Below are 16,504 nucleotides of genomic sequence, written 5' to 3' on the forward strand. Positions count from 1 at the left end.
CAAACCAAAACCTCAACCCATACATATACGCAGATGACGTTAACGATCTACATCCCATTTAAACAAGATTTAAAGGAAATCTCCAATGAAATCAACCAAAGTCTCCATATCATGCACTCATGGGCGGATGCATTTCAACTGAAACTTAATGCAGAAAAAACCCAATGTCTAATACTCACCTCACAACACAACACGAACAAATTCACCACCATCAACACACCAAATCTGAACCTTCCAATTTCAGACACCCTAAAAATTCTTGGAGTTACCATCGATCGACACCTAACACTTGAGAACCACGCGATAAACACAACCAAGAAGATGTTCCACTCTATGTGGAAATTAAAAAGAATAAGACCTTTCTTCCCAAGAACCATTTTCCGTAACCTGGTACAATCAATGGTGACCAGTCATCTAGACTACTGCAATGCACTCTACGCAGGATGTAAAGAGCAAATAATCAAGAAACTTCAGACAGCCCAGAACACTGCAGCTAGACTTATATTCGGTAAAACAAAATATGAAAGTGCTAAACCCCTATGAGAAAAGCTACACTGGCTACCATTTAAAGAGCGCATCACATTCAAAATATGCTCCCTAGTTCACAAAATCATTCACGGAGATGCACCAGCCTACATGTCAGACCTGATAGACTTACCACCCAGGAATGCTAAAAGATCATCTCGCACATTCCTTAACCTCCACTTCCCCAACTGCAAAGGTCTAAAATACAAACAAATGCATGCATCAAACTTTACCTACTTGAGCACACAGTTATGGAACACATTGCCGCGCAACCTAAAAACGATATACGAACTAATGAACTTCCGCAAACTACTGAAGACCATCTCTTTAATAAGGCATACCACAAAGATTAACAAATATGAACATACACAACTCCTCCACATATATTCAGAACTGTCTTACAATATCTGCGTGTTATATTACTATCATGTTACCTAAGATCCTTCTGTAACACTAAATGTATATTTTCTAATTATATTTCCACCATTCATGATGTATTGTAAGCCACATTGAGCCTGCAAAGAGGTGGGAAAATGTGGGATACAAATGCAATAAATAAATAATTTTATAAAAGCATTAACACACATTTCTTTCCTATGTCAAATTACATGCCGTCTGAAAACTAAGTCAGAGATGAAAAAGATGGCTTTCTATGGCACTTTATGAGTGACACTAGGCAGGTTTAAGGTTACTTTATTTGATAACATGCTTGAGGAAATCCATTAAGCTATAGAAAATGCTCTCTCTTTTTTTTTTCTCTGTTTTTCTATGGTGTGTTTTGTTTTTTGCTTTCTGAATTTTAGGAATCAAGTGCTAGATTTTAGATACCCGTTTAACGGGTAACGGAATTCAAACATGCGTGGGATAAACATAAAGGAATCCTGTTCAGAAGGAATTGATCTTCAGAAGCTTAGCCGAGATTGGGTGGTAGAGCCGGTGGTGGAGGCAGGGCTAGGGCTGGGCAGACTTCTACGGTCTGTGCCCTGAAAATGGCAGATACAAATCAAGGTAAGGTAAAAACAAAAAGTAGCACATATGAGTTTATCTTGTTGGGCAGACTGGATGGACTGTGCAGGTCTTTTTCTGCCGTCATCTACTATGTTACTATCCTGCTTATTTTAAGAGGAGAAGGGCGCCCATCTTCCGACACAAATCGGGAGATGGGCATCCTTCTTCTAAGGTCTCCCAAATCGTCATAATCGAAAGCCGATTTTGGGCGTCCTCAACTGCTTTCCGTTGCAGGGATGACCAAAGTTCAAGGGGGCGTGTTGGCAGTGTACCGAAGGTGGGACAGGGGCGTGGTTAACAGATGGGCGTCCTTGGCCGATAATGGAAAAAAAGAAGGGCATCCCTGACGAGCATTTGGCCGACTTTACTTGGTCCCTTTGTTTTCACGACCAAGACTTGAAAAGATGCCCGAACTGACCAGATGACCACCGGAGGGATTCAGGGATGATCTCCCCTTACTCCCCCAGTGGTCACCAACCCCCTCCCACATTTTTTCCAGCCTCTATGCCAGCCTCAAATGTCATACCCAGCTCCATGACAGCAGTATGCAGGTCCCTGGAGCAGTTTTTAGTGGGTGCAATGCACTTCAGACAGGCGGACTCAGGCCCAACCCCCCTCCACCTGTTACACTTGTGGTGGTAAATGGGAGCCCTCCAAAATCCACCCGAAACCCACTGTAGGTGCCCCCCTTCATCCCTAAGGGCTATAGTAGTGGTGTATAGTTGTGGGTAGTGGGTTTGGGGGGGGGGTTGGGGGTTCAGCACACAAGGTAAGGGAGCTATGTACCTGGAAGCAATTTATAAGAAGTCTACTGCAGTGCCCCCTAGGGTGCCCGGTTGGTGTCCTGGCATGTCAGGGGGACCAGTGTACTACAAATGCTGGCTCCTCCCATGACCAAATGCCTTGGATTTGGTTGTTTTTGAGATGGGCGTCCTCGGTTTCCATTCTCGGCGAAAACCGAGGTCGCCCATCTCTAAGGCCGACCTAAATGTCAAGATGGTCGACCTAAATGCCAAGATTTGTGCGTCCCCGACCGTATTATCGAAACAAAAGATGTACTCCCATCTTGTTTTGATAATACAGGATGCCCCGCCCCTTCACCGGTGCGTCCTTAGAGATGGGCGCCCAGTTCGATTATGCCCCTCTATGTTACAATAAATATTAAAAATACAGCTCTAAGTAATCCAACAAGAAACTCCATCCAATTAAAAGAAGTGACAAACACACATGTAATAAAAACAAATTTGTGCTAAGTTGCTAATATTCCAGGCCCCAGCACGTACCTCCAACATTCTGCTAAGACAAAAGTAAATACTGATGCATCTGATGTACAAAGTGACCTGCCACATACATTGTACATGTTACACACTGTGGGACTGATGTAGCAAACCTTGCAGTGGAACCAAGTGCTAAAGCTCACTACACAAAGAAAAAAAAAAAAAAAAAAAGAGTGCCACAAATGCAGTAACCAAATAATATGCAAAGTTACACACACAAAGAAAATGTGCAAACATGGAACAGTTCACAAGAAGAATGTGCACACAGGTGTGTGTGCCAGCAGCTACATTCTGCACACAAAATAGCTCTATCAGCACATGTGCCGAAATTCTTTCCTGTGCATAAATGTGCACATCCACTGCTTTAACAATCATAGCCACAGTACCTTTCCCTTAGCTCATTCCTTGATTTTTTCATCCATACCGCTGATCAAATTAAGAAAACACTTGCAGCTCCATCATGATCTCAGAAAGAAGAAGAAACAGGTCATCAAATCACCCTCAACACCAACCACAAAAAAAATGAGCTAACTTTTACCTAACCTCAGACATGGCGTAACAGCCCCGGAATTAGAAAACCATGCACTCAGCCTTCAGATCTTTTGCCCACTTCTTTGCATCTGGATTTCATAGCTAATACCTTCATTAGCATCAGATTTAAATGAGCTGTGTGAGGACATCAGCACAAATGTTTGTGCAATTTGCTCATGTGTAAAACTCCTTTTAGCACTGGGTGGTTGCAGTAGTGAGGAAAATTGTGTGCAGAAGCTGTACATAAAGCATCCTCCCACTTTATTTATTAGGATTCATTTACCGCCTTTTTGAAGGAATTCACTCAAGGCGGTGTTACACTGGCTCCTTTGTCTCCAAACCAAACCATCACTCCCTCTTCCCATCACCCCTTCCAACTGTTAGTTCTTCCTATCTTCTTCTCCCCATAGCTCTGCAGACATTTTAATTCAGTGGGGGCAAAAGCAAATCTATGGACAACAAAGACAATCTAGAGAGGTGACTCCCTGTAAGAAAGGCGAATCAAACAAACAGCAGTGGGACAAAAGAGGTAAGCAGCTAAATGGCCCTTAAAATACTAGCGGGCTCATTTTCGAAAGAGAAGGACGTCCATCTTTCAACACAAATTGGAAGATGGACGTCCTTCTCACAGAAACATCCAAATTGGTATAATCGAAAGCCGGTTTTGGACATCCCCAACTGCACTCCGTCGCAGGGATGGCCAAAATTCAAGGGGGTGTGTCGGAGGCATAGCAAAGGCGGGACTTGGGCGTGCCTAACACTTGGATGTCCTTACTACTACTAAACATTTCTAAAGCGCTACTAGGGTTACGCAGCGCTGTACAGTTTAACAAAGAAGGACGGTCCCTGCTCAAAGGAGCTTACAATCTAATGGACAACATGTGCAGACAGTCAAATTGGGGCAGTCCAGATATTTCCTGGATAGAGGTGAAATGGTTAGGTGCTGAAGGTGCCATTGAAGAGATGGGCTTTGAGCAAGGATTTGAAGATGGGCAGGGAGGGGGCTTGGCGTATGGGCTCAGGAAGTTTGTTCCAAGCATAGGGAGAGGCAAGGCAGAAACGGCAGAGCCTGGAGTTGGCGATGGTGGAGAAGGGGACAGAGAGGAGGGATTTGTCCTGTGAGCGGAGGTTTCGGGTACGAGCGTACGAGGAGATAAGGGTAGAGAGGTATTGAGGGGCTGCAGATTGAGTGCATTTTTGGTTAGTAGGAGAAGCTTGAACTGTATGCGGTACCTGATCGGAAGCCAGTGAAGTGACTTGAGGAGAGGGGTGATATGAGCATATCGGTCCAGGCGGAAGATAAGACCTGCAGCAGAGTTCTGAATGGATTGAAGGGGGGATAGATGGCTAAGTGGGAGGCCAGTGAGGAGTAGGTTGCAATAGTCAAGGCGAGAGGTAATGACCCATAATCGAAAAAAAGAAGGACGTCCCTGACGAGCACTTGGATGTTTTCACCTGGATCTGTTTTTCTTATGACTGGGCACAAAAAGGTGCTGGAAATGACCAGGTGACCACCGGAGAGAATTGGAGATGACCTCCTGTTACTTCCCCAGTGGTCACTAACACCCTCCCACCCTCAAAAAACATCTTTCAAAATATTTTGTGCCAACCTGTAGTCGTGACAGCAGTATGCAGGTCCCTGGAGCAGTTTTAGTGGGTGCAGTGTACTTCAAACAGGCAGACCTAGCCCCCCCCCCCCACCTAGCCCTCCAAAACCCACCACAAACCCACATCTGGGTGCCCCCCTTCACCTGTAAGGGCTATGGTAGTGCTGTATGGTAGTGGGTTTTGGAGGGGTTTTGGGGGGGGGGCTCAGCACACAAGGCAAGGGAGCTATGTACCTGGGAGCAATTTCTGAAGTCCACTGCAGTGCCCCCTAGGGTGCCTGGTTGGTGTCTTGGCATAATATTAAATAGTAGTAGTAGTGAGGGGGACCAGTGCACTACAAATGCTGGCTCCTCCCATGACCAAAGGGCTTGCATTTGGTCATTTCTGAGATGGGCGTCCTTGGTTTCGAATATCACCGGAAATCAGAAACGTCCATGTCTAGGGAAGACCAAATTTAAGGATTTGGACATCCCTGACGGTATTTTCGAAACTAAAGATGGGTGTTCATCTTGTTTCGAAAATACGGGTTTCCCCGCCCCTGGATCGGGATGTTTTGCGAGGACGTCCAAATAAAAACTTGGACGCCCCTTTTGAAAATGCCCCTCTATGAGAGGCATTTTAGAAAGGATGTTCATTTCTCCTGTATTTTAGAACAGGATAAAATAGACGACCAAGTGTTGGCTACATCCAGCATGAACATCCATTTTACGAACTGAAATATCTAAACTATAAACAGGGCAAAACTAGAGTCTGTGTAGCAGCAGAGGAACATCCATATTATAAAATGGCCACGCACACATCAATGCTACAGCAATGGTTAGAGCAGCCTGCTTCAAGCCCCACCAACTCCTACTGCAGCTTTTTACTAATTTTTTTTTTAAATGAGCCCTCCAGGAATACAAAAATATCTACTGTAACTTCCCTTACTCCATTCAGTGGAGAACTGCTCAACTGGAAAACCTTTCTGTAAACTGGATGTGCCAAGTACCAGCAGGCTTATTTTCGAAAGAGAAGGGCACTCATCTTTCGACACAAAATCAGGAGATGGGTGTCCTTCTCTCAGGGTCGCCCAAATCGGCATAATCGAAAGCAGATTTTTCGTGTCCCCAACTGCTTCCCATCATGGGAATGACCAAAGTTCCCGGGCGGGGGGGAGGGGGTCATGTCTGAGGTGTAGCGAAGGCGGGACTAGGGCGTGCCTAACAGATGGGCGTCCTCAAGCAACAATGGAAAAAAGAAGGGTATCCCTGATGAGCATTTGGTCCATTTTTTCTTTCGACCATGCCTCAAAAAGGTGCCCGAACTGACCAGATAACCACCAGAGGGAATTGGGGATGACCTCCCCTGACTACCCCAGTGGTGACTAACCCCCTCCCACCCTGAAAAAAAACAACTTTAAAAACTTTTTTTGCCATCCTCAAATATCATATTCAGGTCCATTGCAACAGTATGCAAGTCCCTGGGAAGGGGGGCGGTGTGTGTGTGTCAGCAGAGGCATAGCGAAGGCGTGGAGTTTGGATGATTGAGCCTTGTATAAAGTTTGGTATTGTTCTTGAAGATATTTTCATTGATACTACAGCTCTTGAATATTATTTTGATGCATATTGGCTCTTATATCCATTGCTTTGTAAGTGAGATCTGAGTTCTCTTTGGCAACTGATTTGAAGGATTTGGGCATTTTTTGTTTAGATTATTAATGTAAAAAAAAAATAATAATAAAAATCGGTATTTATCTTAAGACCGGTGATGTGATTGGTGAAGCCTATGGTGAATGTGTTGGGCCCAGGTTTTAAGCTGAGATCATTTTTTGTTATTAGTGTCAGTTAATTCATATGATTGTTGTCATTAGGGAAGTGTACTCACTATTTGGCAGACGTTCCAATTATTTGTGTTTTTTGGGAAAATTGTCCACAGTATATAAATATATAGAAAATGCAAGTATGATGTTCATTTTATACAGGATTCATCTGGGAAGACTGCAAAGAAATTATTAGTGTTGGGTTTAATTAACACATTCTTCAGAGGAAAAGGGCTAGGGACTTAATAGTTAATTTGGGGAGAGATCAAAGCTGAAGGTTTGCCTAGGGCACCTAATACCCTTGTACAAGTCCTAATAATAAGACAGAAAACTATAACACAAAACAGATAAATGACAAATTCTACATATACAGTACATAAAAGCTACTTCAAAAATCTGCAAAGTCTTGAGAAAGCAAATATTTTTTTTAATAACTTACAAACCCAAGTAAGTACAGATCAAAGTGAAGTATCATAGTGAGAGTGTTTCATTAAATCAGGACCAGCCACAGAAAAAGCACAAGCATGCAACTTTTTCACAGAGACCTCAAAGGATGAGCAGAAAGAAGCGTTTGCTGCCAGGAACCTCAAGGTTTGAAGAAGGATTGCCCAGCCACAAGACTTCAAATAAGCAGGAGCTGGACCATGAAGAGGCTTAAACACCAATAAAAATCTTAATGCAAATATGTGCAGATACAGGGAGCCAGTGAAGTATATATTTGCATACCTTGGGCAGCCCACCAACAAGGCAAGATGCAGCATTCTGCAGACTACAGTGTCTTGGGGGAAGGCCTGATGGTTAGAGCAGTGGGATGAGAGCCAAGTTCAAATCCAACTGGCACTCCTTGAGGTCATGGACTAGTCACTTAATCCTCCATTGCCTCAGGTATGATAAACTTGGATTATAAACCCTCCGTGGACAGGAAAATACTCACTATACCTGACTAACTCGCCTTGAGTTGAGTTAAAGCTGAAAAAAAAAGACACAAACTACATAGGAGTGGAGGAGTGGCCTAGTGGTTAGGGTGGTGGACTTTGGTCCTGGGGAACTGAGGAACTGAGTTTGATTCCTGGCACAGGCAGCTCCTTGTGACTCTGGGCAAGTCACTCAACCCTCCATTGCTCCATGTAAGCCGCATTGAGCCTGCCATGAGTGGGAAAGCGCGGGGTACAAATGTAACAAAAATAAAATAGATACTATTGGAGATTCTACATGGAATGTTGCTATTCCACTAGCAACATTCCATGTAGAAGGCTGCACAGGCTTCTGTTTCTGTGAGTCTGACGTCCTGCACGTACGTGCAGGACGTCAGACTCACAGAAGCAGAAGCCTGCGCGGCCACATTGGTGATCTGCAAGGGCTGACCTCTACATGGAATGTTGCTAGTGGAATAGCAACATTCCATGGAGGAGTGGCCTAGTGGTTAGGGTGGTGGACTTTGGTCCTGGGGAACTGAGGAACTGAGTTTGATTCCTGGCACAGGCAGCTCCTTGTGACTCTGGGCAAGTCACTCAACCCTCCATTGCTCCATGTAAGCCGCATTGAGCCTGCCATGAGTGGGAAAGTGCGGGGTACAAATGTAACAAAAATAAAAACATAAATCTAGATAGACAGAGGTTGCAGATAACCAATCCTCACGTCATGAAAGAGAGCAGTTCATCTCATCAGTTCTATAATGTCTAGTAACTCTACAGCAACCAGCATAAAAAGCACACCCCAGATGCATCACAGCAAGTCAGACTACTCTCCATTGAACTCAGCATCCTGTTTCTGACATTGGTCAGTCCAAATCAAAAATACCCAGCAGATCAAGCTTTTTCTTAGCTTCATAATTAAACAAGCTGAAACAGCTTCTGCACTTGCACTTTTCCACCCCCACACCTCCAAACCAGTAAATCCAGTGGCAGCCGTACCATTAAGCCAACTGAGGTGGGAGCCTCAGGTGGCACTCTTCTGAAGCAGTATTGCCCCTGCCTTTCCTTCCTCAACCTCCTTCCCTGAATTTACCTTTTCTTTTTTTTTCAAAAGGTGGTGGCAGCGATTCCCATGGGCTGCCCTGCCGCCATTCTTGGCTCCTTTTCTCTACTGTAGCCTGCCTCTGATGTAATTTCCTGTTTCCTCAGAGGTGGGCTGCAGCAGAGAAGGGGCTGAGACCGGCAGCGCATGGGAATCGCTGAAATCACCTTATGAAAAACAAGAAAAGAAAAGGTAAATCTAGGGGAAGGGGTTGGTTGGGGGGGGGGAGGGGTGGCATCAGAGGAGAAGCCGGGGCAGCAGCTCATTCCTCGCCTCCGGCGGCAGTTTGTCTTGAGCTGCCCCTGAGTACATCTCTATGCCAGTTCACCTGAACTGCTGAAGCTCCCTGTCCTATTGTCCTGAGCCACAAGCAGGAGGCACAGCCCATGGGCTCTTGCCAGTGGGACCCGAGATCCCACTAACTGCATGCCACTCACTGTTGCCAGAACTAGGCAGCAGGTCCACCGCTTTGTTCTTCTGGGTGGCCACATACTGCAGGAGGAGACAGCATATGACATGATGCTCACACACAAATTTGCTACTATACATGCAGGGATGATGGTAATTTGTAGAAGTATTCTTTCTTTTGAGGTAATATTCAGCAAGAATTGATCAGCATTTCTATAAGCTCTGACCGTCACTGGCTAAATTAGACCTGACACTGAATATCTGAGTTTGTGGCAGCAGCTTAAAATTATGCATATATGACAAATGTTCAGTACCAGCTAACTGAGCAAAGTTATGACTCTTATTTACGCAGTTAATCTTGCCTGGTTAACTATGCAGGCACCAGTACTATCACCAGTGCTTGCCTAACTCTGCTCCTCAAGTGGCCAGTTTCAAAATGGCCAGATAGAACTCATATTCAGCAGCCCTGCCCAGTTAAGTGTCGCTGAATATTGATGGATGGCCAGCTTATTGGGGTATAACTGAGCAGGAGCCTCTCCTGCACAAATCAACCCTTTTGAATATCAGGCCTCTTGTTTCTAGTATTTCAAATCAACAGGCTTAGATGTCACTCAAACTGAAACCAAAGAAAGAATCAGTATATTATCTCTTGGGTGCTCTGTCCAACAGCTGTCATATTTCACCAATAATTCTGGGAAGGGGGGGGGGGGGGGGAAGAAAGTGGAAAAGAGAGGGAGATATTGGAGTGTGGTGGGGAGGCGGCACACTCCTGAATGTGTGTGAAGAGGGATGCTCAGTGTGTGAGGCCAGCTAAATATGTGTGTCACATACCTAATGCATGTGACTTGGTATCTCTGCCATAGAAGAAATTCCAGTCAGTGGCGTACCTACGTGGGGCCACGGGGGCCTGGGCCCCCATAGATTTGGCCCTGGACCTCCCTGCTGATGACCCTCTCGACCCCCCCTCCCGCCGCCAACCCGCCGTCGCCTACTTTTGCTGGCGGGGGACCCTGACCCCTGCCAGCCGAGGTCCTCTTCTTCTGAGGCAAGGCTTTGTTCTGTTTCTGTGAGTCTGACGTCCTGCACATATGTGCAGGACGTCAGACTCACAGAAACAGAACGAAGCCTTGTGCCGGAAGAAGAGAACCTCGGCTGGCAGGGGTTGGGGGTCCTCCGCCAGCAAAAGTAGGCGACGGCGGGGGAGGGCTGGCAGCGGGAGGGAGGTCAAAGTTGTTGGTGGTGGTGGCGGCGGCGGTGGTGGTGCTAAAATGTGCCCCCTCACCTCGGGCTCTGGACCCCCCTCCTGCCGAAGACTGGCTACGCCCCTGATTCCAGTACTGCAGGCTACATACAGCTCCATATCAAAAGTGTAGTAACTTAGGAGGCCCAAGATGCAAGGTTTTCTCTCATTTTACGTATGAGAAATATACTTAATACACGGTACAGCACACTGTTCTGAGGCACTAATCTAGGAAGTTACAGTACTGATGGTAAATTGGTCTTTAAAGAGTGCACCTACCATGAAAGCAAATGCCTAATAGTAACAAACAGTATGGGTTCTAACTAGCTTAAGATGAAAATGTATTTTAATCATAAATAGTGAAAATAAACAAAATTAGCAAACTGCTTGGCGATTTTACATGTACAGCGGTATATAGACTTTGAAATATACCTAAAATGGGAGCGTCACAAGAATCTGTACCAAGTCACCTGCTCACTGTGTTTATTAAAAATCTGCATAGAAAGTGAAGGATAATGACGGCATATGCGGCTCTGAAAATAAACAGCAGAACAAATTTAGGTCAGTTAGGGGAAAATAAGTAACAAATGTGATTCAATGTGAAGAAAGTTGTAAGACCATGCATTTGGGGGGGACAAAAATCTATATCCGTGTTATTTATAAATTAAGAGAGCATATTTAGAGAAGAAGAGAATCAGAAAATAAAATATGACAAGCATTCAGATATAATACCGGGTTATCTTTAATTCTTCTGAACCAGCGGTTGGCAAATCACCAAGAGACCTGGCATGCCTGAAAAGGACACGGATACTGTGGAAAGAGGAGCTACAACTAAGCAGGCTAGAGATTTCCAATGAGGCCTACTACAGCCTCAGCTATGGCTGCCTTGCTGGAAGGCCTCTGATGAAACTGAGGTAGTCTACAACAAAGGAGTTATGGTCATCAGGACAACTGAAGTTGCATGTTCTCTGTGGGGGAATGCAGTAATACTGTTTATAGGAGTGCTTCTCAAACTTTGGTCCAGTCTGACCTCATTTTAAACAACTGAATATTCATGTCACCCCTAAAACCAAAACAGGCCTCCACTACCCCCTTCTGAAGCAGGAAGGTAGTAGTAGCAACAGTGGGGGAGGGGGAGTGCAGGGCCTGTGAGTCAGTGTGCATTGACAGATCCCATGCTGGCCACCACAGACATCCAGAAAGAGGGTGAAAAGTCCCTTTTCTGTGACTCCACCCCAAAATCTACAGTTTGGGAACCACTGGTTTAGAGGGACTTTACACAAATCTATAGCAAAGTGTATTACAGCTACCTTAGGAATGGTAAGACTAGAGACAGGGTGAAAATTATGGGATCAATATTTAGCTGGTGGTAGTCTTTTTTTTTTTTAAACACTGACCACTGCCAACAAAAGTGTGCCCATATTCAATTCTGGGTGATATCCGGGTACCAGCGTTAAATATTCAAGTTCATGTGGATGGCCGACACTTATGGATAAGCAGTGGCGTACCAAGGGGGGGGGGCGGTGGGGGCGGTCCGCCCCGGGTGCCAGTGGGTGGGGGGTGCTCCGCATGCATCCCGTGGCCGTTCCCGCGGCGCCGCACATTAAAAAAAACGGCGAAGCAGCGTCGCAGGCAGCGCCTCGTGCCCTGCTTGAAAAAAAAAATCAAATCTCCTTCCTTCTCCTCCTCGTCTTGACGTTGACTCGGGCCTTCCAATCAATTTGATTGGAAGGCCCGAGTCGACGTCAAGACGAGAAGAAGGAAGGAGATTTGATTTTTTTTTTACAAGCAGGGCACGAGGCGCTGCCTGCGACGCTGCTTCGCCGGTTTTAACGGGACTGAGGTGGGGAAGGAGAGGGGCGAAAGGGACTCGGGTGGGGGTGTTCAGAGGGGAGAAGGGGACTGGGGTGGGGGTCTCAGACAGGGGAGTGGAGAAGGGGACTGGGGTGGGGGTGTTCAGAGGAGAGAAGGGGACTGTGGTGGGGGTCTCAGACAGGAGAAGGGGAGGGGAGAAGGGGACTGGAACTGGGGGCTGAAAAAAGGGGCAGAGAGAGAGAGGGGACAGATCCTAGATGGAAGGGGGAGCGAGAGGGAGGGCAGACCCTGGATGGATGGGAGGGCAAATGGTGGATTGAAGGGGCAGAGAGAAAGGGCAGGCAGTGGATGGAAGGGACGGCAGAAAGGGCAGACACTGGATGGCAGAGAGAGAGAGAGAGAGAGAGTGAAGACAGATGCTGGATGGAAGGAAGACGGTGAAAAGAAGATGAGGAAAGCAGAAACCAGAGACAACAAACTGTAAATAAAATATATTTTTTTTATTTTTTTTGCTTTAGGATAAAGTATTGTAGATGTGTTAAATGTTTATAATAGAACATGTAAATAAGGTAATCTTTTTATTGGACTAATTTTAATACATTTTGACTAACTTTCGGAGAACAAAACCCCCTTCCTCAGGTCAGGATAGGATACTGTAACAGCACTATACTGTACTGACCCGAGGACGGAGGTTTTGGCCTCTGAAAGCTAAATGTATTAGTCCAATAAAATGGTATTATTTTACTTTCTATATTTGTTTTATTTCTATTTGTTAATTTGTAAAGTGGTGATTGGTACTTGTTAGTTTTTTTCAAATTTACATCTGCTGTCTTTATATTTTGCACGGTACTAGGGGACAGTTTCTGTTTCTGTGGTGTTGCATTGTATGCAGAGTCTGGCATCTTGGGGGTTCAGTTTAATTTTTGTCTAAATAGAAAGTTTATGATTACTTATTCTATAGTGGATTAGGGTGTATCTGTGTTTGTGAAAAAGACATGGCCTCCCACTTAGTCACCTCTCCCCTCTCCAGTCGGTTCAAAACTCTGCTGCCCGTCTCATCTTCCGCCAGGGTCGCTTTACTCATACTACCCCTCTCCTCAAGACCCTTCACTGGCTCCCTATCCGTTTTCGCATCCTGTTCAAACTTCTTCTACTAACCTATAAATGTACTTACTCTGCTGCTCCCCAGTATCTCTCCACACTCGTCCTTCCCTACACCCCTTCCCGTGCACTCCGCTCCATGGATAAATCCTTCTTATCTATTCCCTTCTCCACTACTGCCAACTCCAGACTTCGCGCCTTCTGTCTCGCTGCACCCTACGCCTGGAATAAACTTCCTGAGCCCCTACGTCTTGCCCCATCCTTGGCCACCTTTAAATCTAGACTGAAAGCCCACCTCTTTAACATTGCTTTTGACTCGTAACCACTCGCCTCCACCTACCCTCCTCTCTTCCTTCCCGATCACATTAATTGATTTGATTTGCTTACTTTATTTATTTTTTGTCTATTAGATTGTAAGCTCTTTGAGCAGGGACTGTCTTTCTTCTATGTTTGTGCAGCGCTGCGTATGCCTTGTAGCGCTATAGAAATGCTAAATAGTAGTAGTAGTAGTAGGCTTTCAGTTGGCATTGACTGTGCAGGATCTACGATCTGTACTATTCTGTCTGGTTTCGTTTTACAATAGGTGAATTGATGTACTAGTGCTCACTGTAGTGTTTAAGATGCTTTCCTTTTCCTTATGTGACTCGTAGAAATGACTGCTTATGGTATGGTAGAATTGCTCTATAGGTCCTGAGTGTTTTGTATTCTCAGCATGCCTAGTACTGGATTTTGGGGGGGGGGGGTGGTGGTAAAAAATGACCGGCCCCGGGTGTCAACTACCCTAGGTACGCCACTGTGGATAAGTACTGATATTCAGACCTTAAGCAGTTAAGTTAAACCAGCTAAAGACAGGCTCGGCTCCCTGGTCATGGCATCTGTAGGTGCAACACTGTAGTTGAATGGAATAAGCACATATTTTATTTATAGGGGGAGGGAAAGGGGATAGAAACAACACAAGATGGGCAACCTCCCACCCCTTGAACTTGTGTACACACCAGTAGTGCAAATCTTTTGTCTTATTACCCTCTCCATATAAAACTACAGGGAATTCTGTAGGAATGTAATGAGAAGGAGCCCCTTCCTTCTACTGCTCACTGCCATAATTATGTGCCCAACAGCAGTGTGCATCCACACACACCTACAACAACAGAACGGAGCGCTGGTGGCAGATTCCCGGGGCACCTGTTAGACCTTAACTAAAATATTCAACAAGATCAAGATCAATACTTTGCAATGTGACAAATTCCCCTCATGTGCAGAATTGTGCACGACCACCATGTGGAAGTAGGAAATCACATTGCTTCCCTCCCCTCTGCAGCACACAGCCCAAGCTTGCCCCTTCTCCTCCTCCACCACTGATGCTGACTGAAGCATGGGGGGAGAGGGGGAAGGTGAAAGAGTACAGTGGCACTTTAGGCCATGTCCTCCTCCTCTGCTGCCCAGGGTCAGCTGCTGATAGGGCCGCCGAGAGGGGGGGGCCCGGCACTGCAGTCCCACCCGCCCTCCGTCTTCGACTGTCTGCCACCAGGCTGGGCCCCCTGCATTGAAATCACAACACCTCTCACCTCCGTGTGAAAGCGCTGCACAGAGCAGCAGATTGCCTCCCTTCGGGCCTCCTTCCCTCCCTGTGTCCGGCCCTCGTCTAACGTTACGTCAGACGAGGGCAAGACACAGGGCGGGAAGGAGGCCCGAAGGGAGGTGATCTGCTGCTGTCTGCAGCGCTTTCACACGGAGGTGAGAGGCGTTGTGATTTCAATGCCCGGCCCAGTCCCTCGGCGGCCCTGGCTGCTGAATTTGAACCACGAGTCTCTATAGTGTCCCGCACAGTTCAATTTCAGTAGACAGGGGACACAACCCAACATACAGCCCCTCTCCTCCACTTATAGCAATCGGTGAAGAGGAGAGGGTGTTCTAAGTGTGTGCCGGGGGGGGGGGGGGGGGGGGGGGATTGTGTCATGAAAGAAGATTCATGAAGAGGGATTCTATATTCAGATAACATTACTGGCATGTGTTGACAATGTAATACATTTTGCAGTAAAAGGTAAAACAGAGCTATGGCAAAGTGTGTCCTGGAGAGGGAACTGGGGGTTCTGGTGGCGAACAGGGAAGCACATAGAACATTATAAATCATTAGGAAAGGAATGGAATGGAAGGTTATGCTACCTTTAAGAAAAAATGAAGACTGCTGTTTTATAAAGTTGTTTTAGGGAAGTCATTATAGTGCAATGTAAGTTGTTAGGTTGCAACTATCAGACTGAATTATTGTTACATCCTAGATTTTTTTTTCTTTAATCTAGTATCTTTGTTGTAACCCGCTGTGAACTATTTTATTGGTATCAAATGAGCTAACTGTAACTGTAGATTATAATGCATTTGTATTGCTGCATGTTGCGATCACACCTTTAGTGCGTGCAGTTCTGGTCACTGTATCTCAAAAGAGATATAGTAAAATTAGAAAAGGTACAGAGAAAAGCGATGAAAATGATAAAGGGGATGGAAGGACTCCTCTGGGAGGAAAGGTTAGAGAGGAAGGGTTAAAAAAAAAAAAAAAAAAAAAAGAAAGAGGTTTGAACAAGTTCCTAAAAGAAAAAAAATCCATAAACCATTATTAAGGTAGTGTGATACAAAATATACAATGACTCTAGGAAGCAGAGCTTCAAAGAAAGTGCATGAAAGTGGAGAAAAACCCTCAGAAACCTGGGACAAACTGTCGCAGGTTTAGGGCGAGGTTACTGATAGCAGAAGTAAAACACACCCAGATGGAGTTTTTTATACCCAGTGATAGAATCTGGGCGTGTGTTACTTCTGCTATCAGTAACCTCGCTCTAAACCTGCGACAGTTTGTCCCAGGTTTCCGAGGGTTTTTCTCCACTTTCATGCACTTTCTTTGAAGCTCTGCTTCCTAGAGTCATTGTATATTTTGTATCACACTACGAGCCTTTCGACTCTAGTCGATACTGCAACCTTTGCTGTCTTTTCGCATTATTAAGGTAGACATGGTGAAAATTCACTGATTATTACTGTGATAAGCAGCATGAAATCTATTTTAGAGGCCCTTTTCCAAAGTGGCGGTAAACCCAAGGGCCAATACAAAGCTACCACTGGCCCAACGCGGGCGCCGGCGGTTGTTCCAGCTCTAGCGCGCCATTTCACATGAAAGGGAAAATAGGCTGCTAT

At 45.6% G+C, this 16,504-nt stretch overlaps 1 protein-coding gene across 1 annotated transcript in view; it reads right to left on the reverse strand.

The window, feature by feature from the left end:
- Positions 1–16,504, reverse strand: part of RNF24 (ring finger protein 24) — a 147,856-nt gene that overhangs the window by 109,738 nt on the left and 21,614 nt on the right. The window lies entirely within an intron of this gene.

The sequence above is a fragment of the Microcaecilia unicolor genome, chromosome 2 (genome assembly GCF_901765095.1).
Source record: "Microcaecilia unicolor chromosome 2, aMicUni1.1, whole genome shotgun sequence".
In the NCBI taxonomy this organism is placed as follows: domain Eukaryota; kingdom Metazoa; phylum Chordata; class Amphibia; order Gymnophiona; family Siphonopidae; genus Microcaecilia; species Microcaecilia unicolor.